Source organism: Mus caroli, chromosome 19, assembly GCF_900094665.2.
Source record: "Mus caroli chromosome 19, CAROLI_EIJ_v1.1, whole genome shotgun sequence".
Taxonomy (NCBI): domain Eukaryota; kingdom Metazoa; phylum Chordata; class Mammalia; order Rodentia; family Muridae; genus Mus; species Mus caroli.
The window spans coordinates 24,696,125-24,715,772 of NC_034588.1; positions in this window are offsets into that span (position 1 = coordinate 24,696,125).

Genomic DNA, 19,648 nt, shown 5'->3' on the forward strand with positions numbered 1-19,648 from the left:
TTTCCAGCTTCTGGCTATTACAAATAAGGCTGTTATGAACATAGTGGAGCATGTGTCTTTCTTACCAGTTAGAACATCTTCTGGATATATGCCCAGGAGAGGTATTGCTGGATCTTCTGGTAGTACTATGTCTAGTTTTCTGAGGAACCGCCAGATTGATTTCCAGAGTGGTTATACAAGCTTGCAATCCCACCAGCAATGGAGGAGTGTTCCTCTTTCTCCACATCCTCACCAACATCTGCTGTCACCTGAATTTTTGATCCTAGCCATTCTGACTGGTGTGAGGTGGAATCTCAGGATTGTTTTGATTTGCATTTCCCTGATGATTAAGAATGTTGAACATTTTTTTCAAGTGTTTCTCAGCCCTTCGGTATTCCTCAGTTGAGAATTCTTTGTTTACCTCTGTACCCCATTTTAAATGGAGTTATTTGAATTTCTGGAGTTCAGCTTCTTGAGCTCTTTGTATATATTGGATATTAGCCCCCTATCAGATTAGGATTGGTAAAAATTCTTTCCCAATCTGTTGGTGGCCTTTTGGTCTTATTGACAGTTTCTCAATGGGTGGATACTTCATTCCTCCCTAGAATAGGGAATAAAACACCCATGGAAGGAGTAACAGAGACAAAGTTTGGAGCTAAGACGAAAGGATGGACCATCCAGAGAGTGCCCCATCCGGGGGTCCATCCCATAATCAGCCACCAAACGCAAACACTATTGCATATGCCAGCAAGATTTTGCTGAAAGGACCCTGATATAGCTGTCTCTTATGAGGCTATGCCAGTGCCTGGCAAATACAGAAGTGGATGCTCACAGTCATCTATAGAATGGAACACAGGGCCCCCAATGGTGGAGCTAGAGAAAGTACCCAAGGAGCTGAAGGGGTCTGAAACCCTATAGGTGGAACAACAACATGAACTAAGCAGTACCCCCAGAGCTCGTGTCTCTAGCTGCATGTGTAGCAGAAAATGGCCTAGTTGGCCATCATTGGGAAGAGAGGCCCCTTGGTCTTGCAAACTTTATATGCCCCAGTACAGGGGAACGCCAGGGCCAAGAAGTGGGAGTGAGTGGGTAGGGGAGCAGGGCGGGGTATAGGGGGCTTTTGGAATAGCATTTGAAATGTAAATGAAGAAAATATCTAAAAAAAAAAAAAAAAAGAACAAGAGATGGAACTCTTGGCTCCTCCAGCCCCACATCTGCCTGGTCACTGCCATTGCCATGCTCCCACCTTGATGATAATGGACTGAACCTCTGAACCTGTAAGCCAGTCCTAATTAAATGTTGTCCTCATAAGACTTGCCTTGGTCATGGCATCTGTTCATAGGAGTAAAACCCTAATTAAGACATAAGTTTCCTCTGCTCTCCATTCCCTCTGCATGTTTCTGTTTTGTTGTTTTCACGTCTATGTGTGTTTAGCTTGCATGCATGTATATACTCCACAAAGACTTCCTGGTGCCTACTCAGTCCAGAAGAGGGCGTTAGGTCAACAGGAACTATAGTTACAGACATTTGGGAACTGCATTCTGGGAGCTGGGGATCGAATGCAGGTCCTCTGAAAAACAAGTGCTCTTAGCCACTGAGCCAACTGTCCAGTTCCCTCAGATGTAATCTTGGGGAGACTGAATTGATCATTTTCCATCTATATTTTGATGTATGAAAAGTATAGAGCTATAGAACACTACCAGTGCCATAACACTCCTATTTTTTCTTTTCCCCTTTTATCTCCTTTTCTTTTTGAATTAGTGATAGTCTTGCTTTCTGTGTCTTAGGCATTGCAAGTCTCATTAAGCTAATTTTGAAACAAGACAGGGGGCAGACAAACAAAGAGCTTATCTCGCTGTTCTAAAATGGCCTCCTAATATGGCCTTTCCCTGTGGATGATGCATGCATGGTCTAACACACACTATTTATTATTCCTCTACCCTTCTTACAAATCTCAGAAACCTCTCTGTAATATAGAGAGTTGAGCTCATGTTCATGGGCATAGAGCCTCCAAGATCATTTTTCTCCAAGATGTTAATAAAAATAGGAATTCATATCCCACTATCACCACTTACCATATATGGGCAACTCTTAACAGTTGAAGCTCTTTAATTTGTCTATCTGTGAAAAAGAAATAATAGTAACTGCTATAATAGATTGTTGGGAGGAAAAAGAGTTATGGGGGGGAAGCAGTGACAATTTCTGAACCTTTTATACATATTGACTGCTGCTTTTATACGTATTGACTGCTGGCACTGACTGTACCCCCTTTCCCATCCTTTCTAATCTGCCTGTAACAAGCAGCTCAAGTCCTCATTATGTTAATTCCTATGAGATGCCTTACTAGCCCCCTGGGTTCACCTCCTACCATAACAGGTGAATGTCTCCTTTTCCAAACCCAACTCCAGGGAGTCACCCCTGTAAATATGTAAACAGTCTCACTGCCACCATATCACATCCCCCTGATCACCACATCCCCCTGACCACCCCATCTTCCTGATCTTCCTGGCTTTAGGGAGCCAAGCTGAATCCTGTCTCTAACCACTTTACTTCCAGGCTAGATTCTCGTATTACAAACCTTAGCTCATTTCATTTCAGTATTATCTATTGGCCTTTATTACTGGACTCGGGTCTTTCAGAAGCCCAAGACTGTGACCTAATTCCAATTATCTGCAACAGCTTGCACTATTACTGGCACAGAGTAAGATATCAATAAATATTTGATAAGCTATGAATAAATAAATTAATAGATGAATGGTTTGGGTGCTCAATCATCTGGTACTCTGTTAGGAATAAACAAAAGAGGGAATTCTAGAGAAAGGGTACTGAGAAGGGTAATGCATAGTGTGAGAGGCCACAGAGCAGATTACACTTTAACAAGCAGTTCAAATGTACACTGAGGTTTCTGAAGATCAAATGGGTAGCGACGGACATTTCATCTCAAAGGCAACATGGCCTTAAATGTGCATATTGGCTAAGTGCCTATTCCCAAGTAATTTGAATTTGTATCTTGCTATATAGTATATATTATATGAGCTCTGCCTATATTAAAAAATGTTAGACCCTTAAAAACAACTCAAAAATGCATGCTTGGAAATGTCTCTATGGGAAATTGTATAATTAATTCTATAAAACAAGCTCATTGTCATAGGGCACGGATGCTGCTACTCTCCTCAATGTGAGAGTCACCCTGGCTTTACCCAGAGGCATAGGTGTGTTTGCTGCTCCTGGAGAAAGAGAGACTGATTACCTACGGCCAGAACTCATTAAGATCATTGTTCCATCCAAGAAAGAACACAACCGCCATCACACTACAGCCTAATTTGTCTCTTCCTATAGACCAACCCCCTGAACCAGCCACTCTACGATGTATCACAATAAAATCTTGGCTGTCAATGTAAAAACCAGACAGTTCCTGAGAGGACAAAACTATTGAATGAGAGATAAATAAGGAAAGGAAGATCAAAGGAAAGAAAGAAAGCACGATTGGATCAGAAGGCTATCTTCATGTTATTGGCAGGATCAAATTGCTTAATCTGGATCACGAGACTCAAAGAAATCAATTATTAAAATAAACAGGATATGTGAGCACTCAAATTGATCAGCTCTATGGGAAACAAATCTCTATCAAAATTCATGGCATATTTACTTATTTCTTTCATTTTCTGACTCAGTGCATGCATATTTCCTGAGGAATGGTAGACTACTTTCCCACTGGGTTTTTAAGGGATAAGTATTTCATGATCAAGTGAAAATTCTGAAAACATATCTCATCTTCTATTCTAAGTAAATTCAAAATATAACAAGAAAGAAATCTGAAGTATACAGCTCAGTGAATTCCCATAAACTATTCCAACACCCATGAATTAGGTGTTTGTTTAAACTGCCACACAGTTTTCCTAATCAGAAGCATATAATTGGCCAAGTTGCTTTATTGGTATAAAGTCACATCTTAATATCCCCCATTCTTCTATGTGCACAATGATATATCACTGTGGGTAATTTTTCATTTCCCTGATCATTCGTGACATTGAGATCTTTCCCTACCTATTGATGAGGTAGGGAAAACCTATTTGTATTTCATCACATATATCAGATAAACGATTTCTCCTGGATATATGTGTACAAATACTTGATGTTTGTTCCCTACTAATATGCCTAGCCAGCACGTGTAGCTTGATGGACACTTCCCATTAGCCCACACTTTTGGGTCTCTTTACAGGGAAGCTTTCAACTCAGAAATGTGTTCAGCATATGCCAAGGTAGGCTACTGCCCAGTGTAGATATGCATAGGTCTGGAGCCAAGATGGCAGCCTCATCCCTTCTCAGTCCTCAGTGATATAATTCTGAAACATAGTCACTAGAATTTTTCACAGTATCCTGGGAACTGAGCTATAACGTCATCATAAATGTTTATCTTTCCTCTCTGGTACTGGATGAGTCAAATCCATGGCCTCATACCTTCTAGGCTGATGCTCTACCATGGCTACCTCAGAAATTCCCACAGGTTTTCTGCGTCATCTGTCTCACTTCCTATTGCACTATTTTGGTTGCTTGCATATTAATTTTGCTTTGTTCTGGGTTTTTTTTTTTGTACAAGCTCAATTACTCTCACCTAGTCTTTGTCTTATACCCTACATGTAGAAAAAAGAACTACACCAGAATCTCTTGTCTTTGCAGCATCTTAGTACTACATACACATTTGTATATAGTTGAAATTGGTGAAAATGCTTGCAGCAAGAATGGTTATTAGTCTTGTAACCAAATGTGCTTTACTTTCTAGTTTTGTTTGTAAAAAGTCACAGCCTAATCTTTCTACACTGACACTCTCTTGCTTATTCTTTGTTCATAAACTACCAGGTCTCATAGAAAATAACTTGGCATTTACCATCAGAAAACCATTTGAAACGAGATGGCTAGTGACAGAAAAAGCTAGTATCTTTTGCTCCTCTTCTGTAAGATCTCATCAACAAACACCCCAGACATCACCTTCATTCAGTGTGGAGGCGCACGCAGCCAGCCAGTGTGGCTTCCTACTGATATCCACTCCACTAGTGGGCGGTAAGTTCTAACCTACACTCAGAAGTGTTGGTCCCCATGACTGGAGATGACTCCCCATGACTCAAAAGATCTGGTAGTTCCTGATGCTCTGTGACTGTGCCAGGAACCAGCAGCTGCAGATTATACACTCACATTTCAGAGATAACCATGCTGAAGGTAGAGAGGGCTCTGTCACTTAGGGACAGCATTTATGGATGACTTGAGAGAACAGAATTATGGCTTTTAAAATACTCTCTGTTTGTGCACACTAAATGTATACACCCATCATGCACATGTGGAGGTTGGACATCCCTTATAGGTGCCTTTCTTAGCGACTGTCCATTTTAGTTTCTGAGACAGGGCTTCTCACTGAGCCTGGAGCTCATGGGCTAATGAGATTGGCTGACCCCAGGATTCTCCCGATCCCAGCCAGCGTGGCTTCCTGCTGGTATCCACTCCACTCCGTGCTGTAGTTACAGACATGTCCCGCCACACTTGACTTCTTGTGTAGATTCTGTGCATCCAGGCTCAGGTCTGCATGCTTCCCCAGCAAGCATTCTCTGCACTGAGCCATCTCCCCAGCCCTCGCAAGCTTTTCTAAGCTAATTTTTATAGCATAGGTAATAACCTAGACGAAAGGTGTTGAGTTTAAGATGAGCTGTTCAACTAAGACATAGACTGACAGGCAATGTAGTCGATCAGTGGACAGGCATGTGTTTAGGAATCAACTCCTTTTTCATATTTGTACCCCCAGAATCTAAACTAACTCAGTATAAAACAGGAGACCCCCAAATAAATGTTTTTACAGTGGCCACATTCTACAATAACTTACTTTGAAATGCATTAAAGAAATCCCAAAAGATGAATTGGGCAAAGACTAGTGGGGTAGACTCATAAGAAGGGCTGATAAAACAAGTATTACGAAACATTAATGATCAAAAATTGGTTAATATAGGCATTGGGTATATGGATGCTCCCTCATGGTATAAAATGTTTATATTTAAATGTAGGGGAGAAGAGAATTTATTGGGCTTAGGGGGATTTATGCAAAAACAGTGTTATTTTTTAAAGCGTGAGGATTTAGGGTTTTCAAAGTAGATAATAATTATTTACCTCAATTCTAACAATTTTATGCTTGTTTCAGTTTTATTTTAAGGTACCTATACACACAGGGGAACAATTTCTATGCATAAACATGTCGGCTCAACAGCTTTGCTTTTGGCATAACAGGAAAAAATAGCACTCACAGATATATAATGTAAGAAAGATGAGAATCCTTTCTCACAGTTCCATGGCTGAGAAAACTCAAGCCTCAGCTGTCTGGCTCTCGGGGTCAGCTGAGCGCTTGTTTTCTGGTTCGCCACCGTCACTTGCTCCTCTTACTCTGAACTCTTATGTCAAAAACCAGGAAAAAAAAGCAAACCAGTAGAGCAAATCCTTTTGTGGTACATCCTGGGAGCTACACCATCTTTTTAATTAAAACTTTGGACAGATGTTATTACTTTCTTATATATTTTTATTTTAATTATTTTTATTTGTAAAATTACCATAGAGCGACTAGATTTTAAAGCATTTTTAAACGGTTCTGGTGCTTTGGAAAGTGTCTGAAAGGAAAAGTGTAAGGGTTGGAATGTCTTACCGCCAGGAGCATCTTACTGTCAGGTGTTAGGGCATGCTCTGGAGGAGTGCCACAAAAGATAAAGAGTCACAGTCTGTGAAAAACAGTTTATACCGTCAGAAAAGGTAAGAAGAAGGGAGGGGAGAAGGGAGGAAAGAAAGGGAGAAGAGAGGGAGAGAGATAAGGATGAGGGAGAAAGAGGGGAATGCAAAAGGATGAGACAGAGGGAGGGAGGGAAGAAGGGAGGAAGGAAGGAAGAAAAACATGGGGAAGGGGAAAAGAGAAGGAGGAAGGGAGGGATGGAGAGAGACAGAGAGAGACAAAGACACACACAGAGAATCTCGTGTATAAAGAACCGCATGTGTCCCCACATGCTCTATTTTGTGAGTAGAACTCACAGTAAGCCATAGGAAAGGTTCGACTAGTCTCTCCCCTAAACCATTCAAGTAACTGAAATATAAAAACCCGAGGAGTTAATTCACCCAAAGTCAACAAACTGAGACCCTGGTCAGTGAACCCAGGCTTCCCACTGTTTTAATCGGCTGATTATATATATATATATAGCTCTGCTTCAAGACAAATCCACAAAATTGCATCTTCCACAGTATTATGCCTTTGTAAATTTTCTAGAAATTGACAATCAATTTGCATTAGATTTCTCTGTCAGGTAGGCTGGATATACATAAACAGAATCAGATGCTGGTGCAAACAGTAGCATGAAATATGTCTCAGTTATTCATGGAAAGTGGAAATACACTGAATATCCTTTGAATTTTCACGAAGAGAACAGAGAGGGGTGTACCAAACAAGACTCCTCGAATTGATGCAGAAAACACTGAAGAAGTTACACAGTTCCTTAGCATCTTTCAGCTGAAACTCGGGTCTTTAGGACAAACTAATTAAAAAGAAAAGAATTCTTCCCCCAGAGCTCAGAAAACTCCCTACAATTGTAAATAATCCAATCTTATCCCAGATGAAGTTTACTCGGTCTAGAACACAGGATAGGCTCTTTTAGAGCCCTGTCACTATGAGTATTGTTTTACATTGTTGAGTGTTGTAAACCCTGGGAAGTACACTGTTTTAGATTTTTCTTTCCCTTAAAGATTTTAGAATCACATTTTTTTTTCCTGGTAGGAAGAGGAGGAGAAACAAGATGAAGAGGAGGAGGGGGGAGGGGGAGGGGGGGGGGGGGGAGAAGGGCTAGGAAGGGGAGGACTTACATGCTTTGGTTTTGAAAAACCTAGGAATCTAAAGGAGGATCCTTGCCATCTCTGAAGCTGGCAGACCAACCAAGTTGAAGTTGTCAATGGGCCATGGTGGGAAAACCAAGGTATAGAGAGGAAACATCTTGGTATTTGCACATAGAAAGCAGACAAGGATCCATTTTTTTTTTTCTCGAGTTTGGTTAAGACTGTTTCTATTAGATACTTTTCAAAGCAGATGTTGTCAGTCATGGGGAATGTAACTGCCCATCGAACACCCTAACACACTTTAGTTGTAAAATTAACTCTTCTGCAAGTTCTTGACTTGACCTTTATAAACTTATGAAGCAGGAGCCAATTAAACAGTATAGAGTCTCTGCTAAAAATAATCACCTTGGCTAAGGAGTAATTGATTGCAGCCATAGTCTAGTCTAATGGTAATTAGATACCTAGAGGTCCAGCTGTCAATTAACTCTAGTCCTTCCTGGTGGTAATAAAACCATTTATCTTATCTTTTTCTCTACTACTTAAGAAGGTATGATCTAAAAATGGCATCTTTAAAATCAAGTTAAGGAGCTTAGAGTGTAGCTCAGTGGCAGAGTGCTTCCTAGCAAACAAGAGTCTTTGAGTTCAAGTACTTATCCTAAAAATGGGGAGGGGGGGGACTCAAGTTAAGAATAGAACTGACCAACATTTCTCCAATTTTACAGCATACAGAAGTTAGCATGGCTGTGTCGGGAGGCCATTCCTTGTTGGTTCTGATGTTTTGGGGTCTCTAAGAGACATTGATGTGTTCTTCAAAAGAAAATCTTGGAGGTGTTGACTGGGATGTTCTAACATTTAGGGACTCAGTGATACTAAAGTCAGTTCTGTGATTTTGTTACTGTCTCATGATCCCTCTCATTTTCTCCCATGTTTTCTTCTTATATTTCAGGTCATTTGATGTTAGAGGCTTTTTGTGTTTACAGTGGTTCAGTTTACCTGGTGAGCTGATATTGTTTCACCAAGAAGCAGTCTCCTTTGTCTCTGGAAATTTTTTTGCTTTAAACCTCTGATATCATATCCCTTCAATACTTCTGTTCCCACTCATACAGCATATTCTTCATCTTTTTCCTCCATTTTACTTTAAGTTTGTATGTGTGCTTACATGTAAAGCTAGTTTCTTTTCATTTTAGTGTCGTTTTCACACATACGTGTTATTGTTTTGTTTCCACCCTCATCCTCCCCCCGACTGTCCTCTAAGGTCAATTTCTTAACTGTGCATTATTGGGGGTCTTTATTTATTGTGTTTTCTTATGTATAGTTTATGTCCCTTCTGTCACCCAGTGTTTTTTGATTGGATAATTTAATCAGTTAAACTGCAAAGTACTTAGTAATGGGGAAGTGTTTACTATTGGCATTTTGCTGCTTGTTTCTGCTGAACTCTAATACAGTTCTTTGCTGTCTCTTCCTCTCTTCCTTTCTTCCTCTGTTGTTTGGTGTTTTGGCTTGTTTTGGTTTGGGTTTTTTTGTTGTTTGTTTGTTTTGTTTTGATATGCTTTGATTCCTCCATATGTGTATGTGTGTGTTTCCCATAGGTGTTGTGTGTTTGGGATACATAAGTAACCGTCACAGGTAGCCCATCTTGTAACATTTTTAACAAACCATTGTAGCTATTAATTGCATTCATGAAAGTCAGTTTTGGATGTAAAGAGAAATATTTGATGGAGAATAGAGCTTTTCTAGAACGGACTTTGAGAACAAGGCAAAGCTAGTATGGGCTACTTCTTCCCTGGGTCCCAGAATTCCCAGTTCACTGAGGCAGCTGTGCTGAGTGACTCAGGCTCTCCCAGCTCCCCTTCGTCCACTCAGATTTCCATGGAAGATCTGTGATTTGGAAATTCCTGAGGTTGCATGTGAAGTGATTGGTGGCAAGCTGGCATTTTTGCTGCCTGCTGTTCTTAAGGTATTGCTCAGGGGCCAAAGGGGCTCTGAACACTAAATTCTTACCTTGCTTTCTAGCCATATCATCTTCAGACTGACTGCCAATGAGCTGAGTAGTTTTAGTGTGTGTGTGTGTGTGTGTGTGTGTGTGTGTGTGGTGTTCCTTGTGTGTTGTTTATTTGTCTTTTGCCTATTTGCTTTGAGAGATAGGGTGTAGAGTCGGATTGGTGGGAAGGTAAGGAGGATTTGGGAAGAATCAAAAGACCATGGTCAAAATATACTGTACAGGGGAAAATGCCAATAATAAAAGGAAACAAAGAAAAAGCTAAGCCATCACAATAGAAGCTACCAAGGGAAGAAAATCAAAGCATGATTTCCTAGTTTAATCCTTATACACTCCACTCGCAGATATATTGCTTGATAGGGTAACCACTTTGGCCAAGGCAGTCTGCAGTCAAGCTAATTTTCATTTTATAAAACAGGAATATAACTGGTACTATTCCCTCTTATGAGACTTGTCCAAAGCTGCAAAGTACAAGAGAAAATCACACAGATATTCCAACAAAAACTGTTCACAAAAAATCCTGAGAGGGGCAGAAGGTAGACACACACACACACACACACACACACAGAGAGAGAGAGAGAGAGAGAGAGAGAGAGAGAGAGAGAGAGATTAAATAATCACATCACCTAGATAATAATACCCGCCCCCTCAAGAGCCACATACTACCTAACCAGTCATGAGAAACTTCCTTAGTTGTTGGTCAGAGGACTCCAAGGGACATCAACAGGAAGAAGACCATGCATGGTACTGCAGACTTAGTCAATCACCTGCGAGGTCTCAGATCTCAGAGGAGAACCTACCCTTGTCACTTTCCTTAACAAGTGTCAGTTCCTGTCTTCTAAATACTTACACTCCCAGACCCATGACGCTTTCTCTGCTCATCTACAACCCAACCCCCACACTGCAGCTTGGAGAGCATCACAGAGGAGGAGTGGGAAAGACGGCCAAGGCCAGAAGACAAGGGCATCTGCTGTGAGATTGTGTCTTCTAGAAATGACTAGATCTACATGAAATCGCAAAATTATGGCTTCTTAACAAAGATCCAGACAATGAAACTGCCAGTTGACATGATAACAGCTGCGAGAGGGAGACATAGTCTTCCCCGGGGGGTAAGCCCCCTAATTGGTCATCTAATCTCAAATGATCAGCCCAGAGACATATACACACAAGCCACACTAAACAGACTCAGTAGACTGTAGTTATATATTTATTCATATATATACATATATATGTATATATGGGCTATAAGTTTAAAAAAGAGCTATGAGAGGAGTTATATGTAGAAGGAAAAGGGGAAATGATGTAATTATATTTTAATTCAAAGTAAAATAAAATCTACTTATTTCCTTAAGGACCCGCTATTTTTTTCTTTAAGCCAAATGGAGCTATCAAATGTTCTCAATATGTATCAATAGATCAATAGCTAGTTAGAAAACTCAGAAAGCTGCAGCATGAATCTGACTGCCTGTGGCAGAGCACTGCCAATGTAACTATTCTTACAACATGGTGGAAATTTAGAGAAAGGCACAACTGGTGCACCAGTAGAGCTTGTTACAAGAGTGTGAAGAAGTCGAAAATATTCTCCTCTGCACAGCACATTCTTATAGTTTAAAAATAGACAAAGGAATGATTAGCAAGTGAACCTGCTCATCAATAACTGGAGAAGGAGGAAAAAGAGACAGTTTCATGTATGCCTGATGTTCACAGCAAAGGTACATTTCCACACAACAGATGCCCGGGATGTCTGTGTTAGATTCATTAGTGGTGATTATCTGATCGCTGATTATTCTTTAACACTAATTGCATCAACCTCCTCCATCATTTTCCTAGAAGCAATCTGACACTCTTACTCATTGTAAGTCATGGTTAATTTTTATGTCAGGAATTAGTTCTAGAATTTTTTTGGTATTGTTAGAATCACTGACTAGCATCTGCATTTCATACGCCAAAAGTTGCTATTGTGAAGAGAATAGATAACTGCCACCATTCATAAGAGAACTTCCATCACGTGCAGGTTGCATAATGGAATTGCATAATGGAATTACACAAGATTATTAGAGGTTTCTAGAGGACCAGCTCTTCTTCCAAAGGGTTATTGAGTGACCTCCAGACAACCCCTCTGTCTTCAGAGTATCAGCAACTTTGCACACATCTCCACTTACTTCGTACGAGTTAGAGGAGTTACATAAACACTGTCAGCCTGAATTGGGAAGCCACAAAAATGTAAGTGAGTAGAATCCTCTCTACATTAAATTGAATCATGAAGAGGACACCTGTAAGCTTCTGCAGTACATAAAAGAGAAATGAAAAGTAGGAAATGAGGTAAGCCAGCTTGGGAATCCAAGTACCATGAGAAACTACAAACTCCCTACAAAAGAGGAAAAACTTCTTCCACATCAAATGATTTTTATATGTCCTGTATGGATAAGAGACAGAAACTGTCCCAAGCATATGAAATTTCAATATGAGAAAACCAGTAATGAAGTAAAAGTCATTTGTAAAATGGATTTGCTGCAAGACAAGTCTTTTAACTATATGCTTGTAAGCTCTCGGAAAGATTAAAAGCCAGGATAGCAATTTTAAAACATCTTGAAGCATATTCTCAAGGGGAGGCTCCAAAGCCTGACACTATGACTGATGCTCTGGTGTGCTTACACACAGGAGCCTAGCACGACTGCCCTCCGAGAGGCCCAACAAGCAGCTGACCCAGACCCATACAGATACTTACACCCAACCAGAGGCCTGAATTTGGGGAACCCTGTTGTTGAATTAGGGAAAGGCTGGGAGAAGTTGAGAATAAGGGCAACACCATAAGAAAGAAGACCAACTGTCTCTACTGACCTGGACCCCCGAGATCTCTCAGACACTGAGCCATCAACCAGCCAGCATGCAGCAGAGGACTGCCTGCTCTGGCCTCAGTGAGAGAAGATGCACCTAACCCTCAAAATACTTGAGACACCCAGGGAGTGGGGAGGTCTGGTGGTATGGGGGATTAGGGACATCTCCTTGGAGACGGGGGGGGGGGCGGGAAGGAGAAGGAGGAATGGGATGAGGAACTGTTGGACAGTGGACTGGGAGGAGGATAATGACTGGACTGTAAAAAAAAAAAATTACAAAAGATTAAAGAGGAGGAGGAGGAGGAGAAGTAGGGAGGAGGAGGAGGAGGAGAAGTAGGGAGGAGGAGGAGGAAGAAGAGGAAGAGGAAGAGGAAGAGGAAGAGGAAGAGGAAGAGGAAGAAGAAGAAGAAGAAGAAGAAGAAGAAGAAGAAGAAGAAGAAGAAGAAGAAGAAGAAGAAGAAGAAGAAGAAGAGACATGTCCTCCTCAGTCTCATGCATTGAAACACTTTGACAAACACTTTGACCATTGGTGGTGCTATTGGGGAAGGTTCTGAGTACTCCACTCAGGGCAGGCTTTGAGGGTTTATAAGTCACCCAGTTTCCATCCTGCTTCTCTCTCTCTCTCTCTCTCTCTCTCTCTCTTTTTCTCTCTGTCTGTCTCTCGCTGGCTTTCTCTTGCTCTACTTCTCTCTCTGCCTGTCTTTGCCTCTCTCTGTCTCTCTTTCTCACTCTTACTCTCTCTTGCTCTCTCTCTCTCTGTCTCTCTCACTCTCACTCCCTCGATTTCTTGCTCTCTTGCTCGCTTTCTCTGTCCTCTCCTCTCACTGTTTAATATACAGCAGGCACGAGAAAGTATTTAAATTTCTTTTCAAACTTTTGAAAAATTATTCCCATTATCTGTTCTTGCATATACACCTTTGAAATAATTTTATTAAGTAGAATTGTTAATAAATTTGGCTGAGATCCTTGTTGAAATTTTACTACTGCTACTTAGAAATTTTGAAACTCAAGTGTATAACTAAATGACAAGGAGAATGTAGAAAGACAACAGAATATCAATGATAATTACCTTCATTCTAAAAATTCTAAATTTCCTCTTGTGACATACATTTATTTATTTACTTATTTATTTATTATGTTGCACCAGTTACATTTTGCTGTTATAACTAACCTGCCCAGAATCGCACATATAACAATAAAACAAACAACTGATTTCATTCTGCATTTGGTTGAAGTACAGATTTACTGCTAAGATGAGACCAAACCCAGGAAAAGATGGCCATTCATAGCAATCAACAGAGAGTGGACTGTGGACACAGGACAATTATTACATTTATTTTCTTATATTTATAAGAGTTGAATAATATTTTCTTTAGGTCTGGCCATTATATAATAGTGTTAATATGTTTTAAAAATCTTAATTGTATCATTCAATAATTGGGAATTTCCAATTTCCCAAATCTCTGAATATGAAATAATATGAAACCTTGCATGTATTGTCTATGTTCCGTGTATAATTTAGACATAGAGAGTATTTGATGATATAAAAACCATTAACCCCGCATTACAACCGTGAAGGGAAAAACAGCAAGCCACCAGGCACGAAGCACTGCAGAGTTGAGGCTTTAGTCCATAAGCACCAAATTCCTGATTCCTGGACCTCCACGTATTCCCATACACAAAAATGCTGCAGAACAAACTACAACAGCACACATGCTGGGCGGGATCAGATACAGAGGTCTACTGCTAAGGTGCCAGTTCACACCCACTGATGAGTCTGTCTGTTATGACTTCAAGTGCGTTCTGATCCCAGCATCAACAGTAATGAATTTCCCCAGTAGAACACTGGGCATGTTGTTTATCAGGGCCTTTCAGCCTTCAGTAAGGCTTTAGAGTTTCTTTTTGTGGAGATCTAGACTCTTGTGAAGCTATGCCCAAAGATTTCCACAAGAACTTCAGCGGAGTGACTCCGCTACAGGCTCCATTATGGATTTGTTCATGTTTTGCCACATTATTCGCTTTTCTATACTATTTTGAATCTGGACACTTAGCTGAGCTACCATAGAGATTTTTAGGATTGCATTTAAAAGGGGCTGGACTTTTTTTTTTTTTTAAGCATAGTCTGGTTACACAATAAGTTAAAAAAAATCATCTATTTAATGAAGATTCTAGAAACAAATATACAAAAATAAATTATCACAAGCAGGAGGTTGAGGAGCACATGATACCAATTGCCTTGTTGTCTGGTCTTGTGCCTGCCTTCCACCTTTAGAGCTTTTTAGACTTACACAGTGAGTTTATTCAGACGAAATAGCTTTATTTTGAAAATGGATTTAATTTGGTGATGTCAAAATGTTGAGGCTGTTTGCATATATGCGAATGATTACCAACTTTTTAAAAATTAAAACAAAACCAAAAACCTCTCTCCATCAAGTATAGCCACCCAGCAGCAGGAGGACAGTAGAAGCTGCAGTTTTCCTTCAGCATGGGTGAAAGGTTCTGGGAGCCCCTGTGGAGAGAGAGTAAGGTCCACAGATGCTGGTCGTCTATTAAAATGTCTCCACCCATCCTCCCGTGTACTGCAATTCATCGTGGAAGACCTTTATCTTCTACTATGATGTAGTTGTTATACTCTATTATCTAATGATAGGAGCGTAAATGTGTGTGTCTGATTATTTTCGGTCTGTGGATAGGTAATGGGGGATGGAGAAAAAGTATTTATATGTGAGTTACACCCTTTCTTTGGTACGATAATAATTGGATGCTGTTTATAAGATGCAGCAGTTTGATGCTATTTATAAGACACAATGAGGTCAACAGAGGCCAAACAGGAAGATGTCCCTGGAGAGCCCAGGTGAACTTGGCATCGTTGACTGCAGTGCTTTCATGATGTGCTGTTTCCCTGCATCCCCGTGAAAACCTGCCTCTCTTAACTACTGCACGGAGTTGTGAGTCAAGGGGATGTTAAATGGTGGCGGTATTATAAAAGTAGTAATTGTGCTGGATGAGAAATCAAACCAGCATTGATACTTGACATCACTTGAACTCACCTACTCTCTTTACTTCCTAGTTGGAAAGGCTGGAAAACAATGTCTAATGAATCCTTTTCTTTTTCTCTCAGTATTGGTCGGCAAGGACTCCTGGGAAGAAATAAAGACTTCAGACTTCCCAGAAGCTTTCGGCTCTAACAAAGGAAGGGACTATTCTTTAGTACAGAATCACAAAACATATTTAATAACCTGCAGTGGCTACACATTTCATAGCAGAAGGCTCCGAGACAGGCATGCAGCCACTGCCCATAGCTGGATGCATCAGCCATAACCCACAAGGAAGCCAGCCCCAAGCCCAAAGCTTTCACAAGATAACAGCCAAACTTTACAAGATAACCACGACATTCCACTAGACTGGCGTATGAATTAATTCAATAAAAGTCATATTGTTACATTGTATGGGTATGGTATATTAGATTGCAAGTGTACTTATATCTAAAAATATACTGCCATGGTATTTATTTTAAAACCTGCCAAGTAGGAGTTAGCTAAAGATCACTGATCCATAGAAATTGCCATGTGAAATACTAGATGAGTTATTTTACTTTTCAATGGTGATGATGATGATGATGGTGCCTTCTTCATGGTGGTGCTATGATGTTTACATTTTTAAAAGGTATGAATAGAGTTTATCACATTATCAATATGTTGTTTTTTAATCATAGCACATTGGGTATAAAATTCCAGGCTGTGCCATCTAACTAGGGCACTTCATGTCTCTCTTTAATGCGGAGAACATTCTAAACAAAGTATTCCAGTGCCAGCCAGTATTTTACAAAACAAGCAGAGAGCTAGCTTAAACTCGCCAACCCTGAAAACTGTTTTAAATGATTCGCAAATTGCCAAAGGAGCCATCCAGGCAACCAGAGGAGATGACTGCAGAACCCAGAGACTCTGCTCCCTGACGAGCAGCTTGAAGGTTCAGCAGGGATCACGTGCTTTAAATGAATGGAGGGCAAATGCGTATCGTGATTTTTTTTTAATGCTAATAGGAAGATGGGAAGCGGATGCAGGAAAACATGAGAACTGACGAATCACATGATGTTCCCAAGTCCTTGCATTGGAAACACAGCCCCATCAAGGCTCTCCCAAAAATGAAAAAAATCACACCCTGTGCAGCTCTGTCTAACAAACTAACTCAGAAACCAAAAGCTAACACACACCAAAAGCTCTTTTCTGGCCACCCCGCTATAGAGTTTTGCTTACTTCACAAAGCCAGTGAAAGACTTATCCACTAACTGTCCCAGTGAGAGACGTAGCATGGGACTCTGGTTGGACTGATGGTATAAGATCCTTGCTCTTTGCTGAGATATCAGAGTTCCAGACTGAACTTCTATAAATAACCCCATTTTAATTTTATACTTCCTATAATTTTCAGACTCCAAATCTAGAAGAAACTGAGACTAGAATCAAAGTCTTTTCATTAAGTCATTTGTAAAGTGGCTCTAAAAGTACCCACTGCTTTAAAAGAAATCATATTTTGTCTTAAGTTCTACCACCAACAGTGGAATAAAAATGGGACAGTGCTGTGGTTTGGATCTTGATGCCTGTCAAATCTCCAATCTGTTGAAGGGCCAGTCACCAGCCTGTATCACTACTGAGAGATGGTGGACCATCTAAGGTGGCGCCCAGTGGAAGAAAATTGGGTGACTGGAGTGTATCCTTGGATCTGGACCCCAGCCCCTTCTGCTCCCTCATTGTTTCCCACACATCACTGTGAGATGAATATCTCTGCTTGCTCACCTGCCCCATACCAGGCAGCTGCAGTTCCCCTGAGGCCCGAGAACAGCAGAAACCATCTAATCAGACAGAGAAAAATCTCTGAGGCCAAAAATGAAAGTTTCCTCCTTTTACAGTGGTTTTCTCAAACCACTGACAGAGTTTGTACTCTGTGACAGTGATGGAAATATGGTTGTCACAAATAATGAAATAAAGAGCCTGATTAGGAGAATGTAAATTCTAAGAGAATATAGCTAAAGTATAAAAGGACAAAGGTTAAAAATAATGACCTATGTGCAGGAAGCTACCGTACACTTTAATTAAACGTTACCATCTATTCCTTCAGAAACTATCATCTCCATTTTACAGAGTATAAAAGAAAGGTCCCGAGAGATTAAGCAAGCTCCCCAGAGTCACAAACTCACCTGCAGAAGAGCTTGCATTCAAGTTGAGACTTGCCTGAGAAGCGTTCAAGTTCTGAGTCACTGCACCAAATCCATGCGCATGCACTGCTTCTTCGTCTCACAAAAATCAAAGACGCTTAAACCTAATCTACTGCTTTGTTTCCTTATTGTTACCTGTACATGGTATTCCCACGCTATGATTCCCATGTCAAGAGGCAAAGGTTTGGGAAGAGAGGCATGCGTTTGATGCTTACAATGGGCAGGTGATCCTTTCAGTGGAATCGTATTTAATTTGCTTAGTCAATGTAGCTGAGTTTTGAGATAAAGAAATTGAAATCGCATGGTTAAATCACCTGCTGAATTTGATAACTAGATAAAACTGGAATGCCACACAAGAAAAAAACACTACTCCATACTACTACACACATTCATTCTAAATTTATTTATTCTCTCCCTCTCTCTCTCTCTCTCTGTCTCTCTCTCTCTCTCTCTTTCTCTCTCTCTCTCTGTGTGTGTGTGTGTGTGTGCTTTTTTTCTGCCTGCCTGCCTGCCTGTTTGTCTGTCTGCCTGCCTGCCTGCCTGCCTGCCTGTCTTGTCTGTCTGTGTGTGGGACCCCACATCAGGCATTGTGGAGGTCAGAGGTCAATAGGGATTGCGCTCAAGTCATTGGCTTTTGTGGTGGCCAGCAGCTTTACCTTCTGACCCATCTTAGTGACACTACAAAATACCAAGGCCAGTGAGATGGCTCTTATCACTAAGGCTGATGACCTGAGTTCAATTCCCAAGACCCACATGGTGGAGGAAGAGTTAACTTACATAAATTGTCCTCTGACCTCTACACAAACAAGGGGACTTAGGCAGCTCTCGCGCATACACACAGAAACATCACACACAGAACAAACCATATAACAAAAGAGGAGAAAATATCAGAGCTTGGATCTTTCAAATGTTGTAGAAATATTGGCTCCAGCCAATCTCAAAATCACCAACCCTGCTAGGACAGTCTCAAGCTACTAAGGAAAACTGAATGATAGGAACATGTCTGTACAAACAGAACAAAAGAGAGACCTGCACTAAATTTGTTTCTGTGCATTTTCTGCAGAAGTCAGAAATAAACATCAAGTTGTTGGCTGATAGGAATTTTCCAAGTAAATATATTTCAAGTCAAAGCACTGCTTACCAGCCAATAGTTAAAAATATTTATGATTGATAACTATAATTACTTATGCAAATATAGCTGAAGTTCTCATCATACTGAATTTTGCACTTTGTAGGCCTTTCCAATCAGTAGATTCGTTACAACATGTTTTGTATCAGTAATTATGAAACTGCCATCGTATTAGTACATTTCATTATATTTTCAAGCACCAGCTCTCAGGTTATTAAATTAGACACACTGCCACTGGGAAATCTGGCAATTTATCCCAATTAACAATGACAAAGAGAGATAAAAGGAAATATTGTTTCATGGTCCTAATATATTCAGAGAGTTATGTCTTCAAAGATCTACTTCTGTGGGTAATGCTCATGAAAGCAATCCCTCAACTAACTCTCTCTCTCTCTCTCTCTCTCTCTCTCTCACACACACACACACACACACACACTCACACACACCACACTACTTTCACCAAATAGCATGTATAATGCAGGCACTCAATAAAAGAGCAAGACAAAATTGTTCCTTTTCCCCTCTTTGTACTTCGGATACTATTTTAACACACCTGCCACCAAAATGACCATTGAGGGGAATGTTATCAGTTGCACGTGGTCTTTGATGAAATCAATATGCTTCTTAAAGATCAGTTCTGGAGG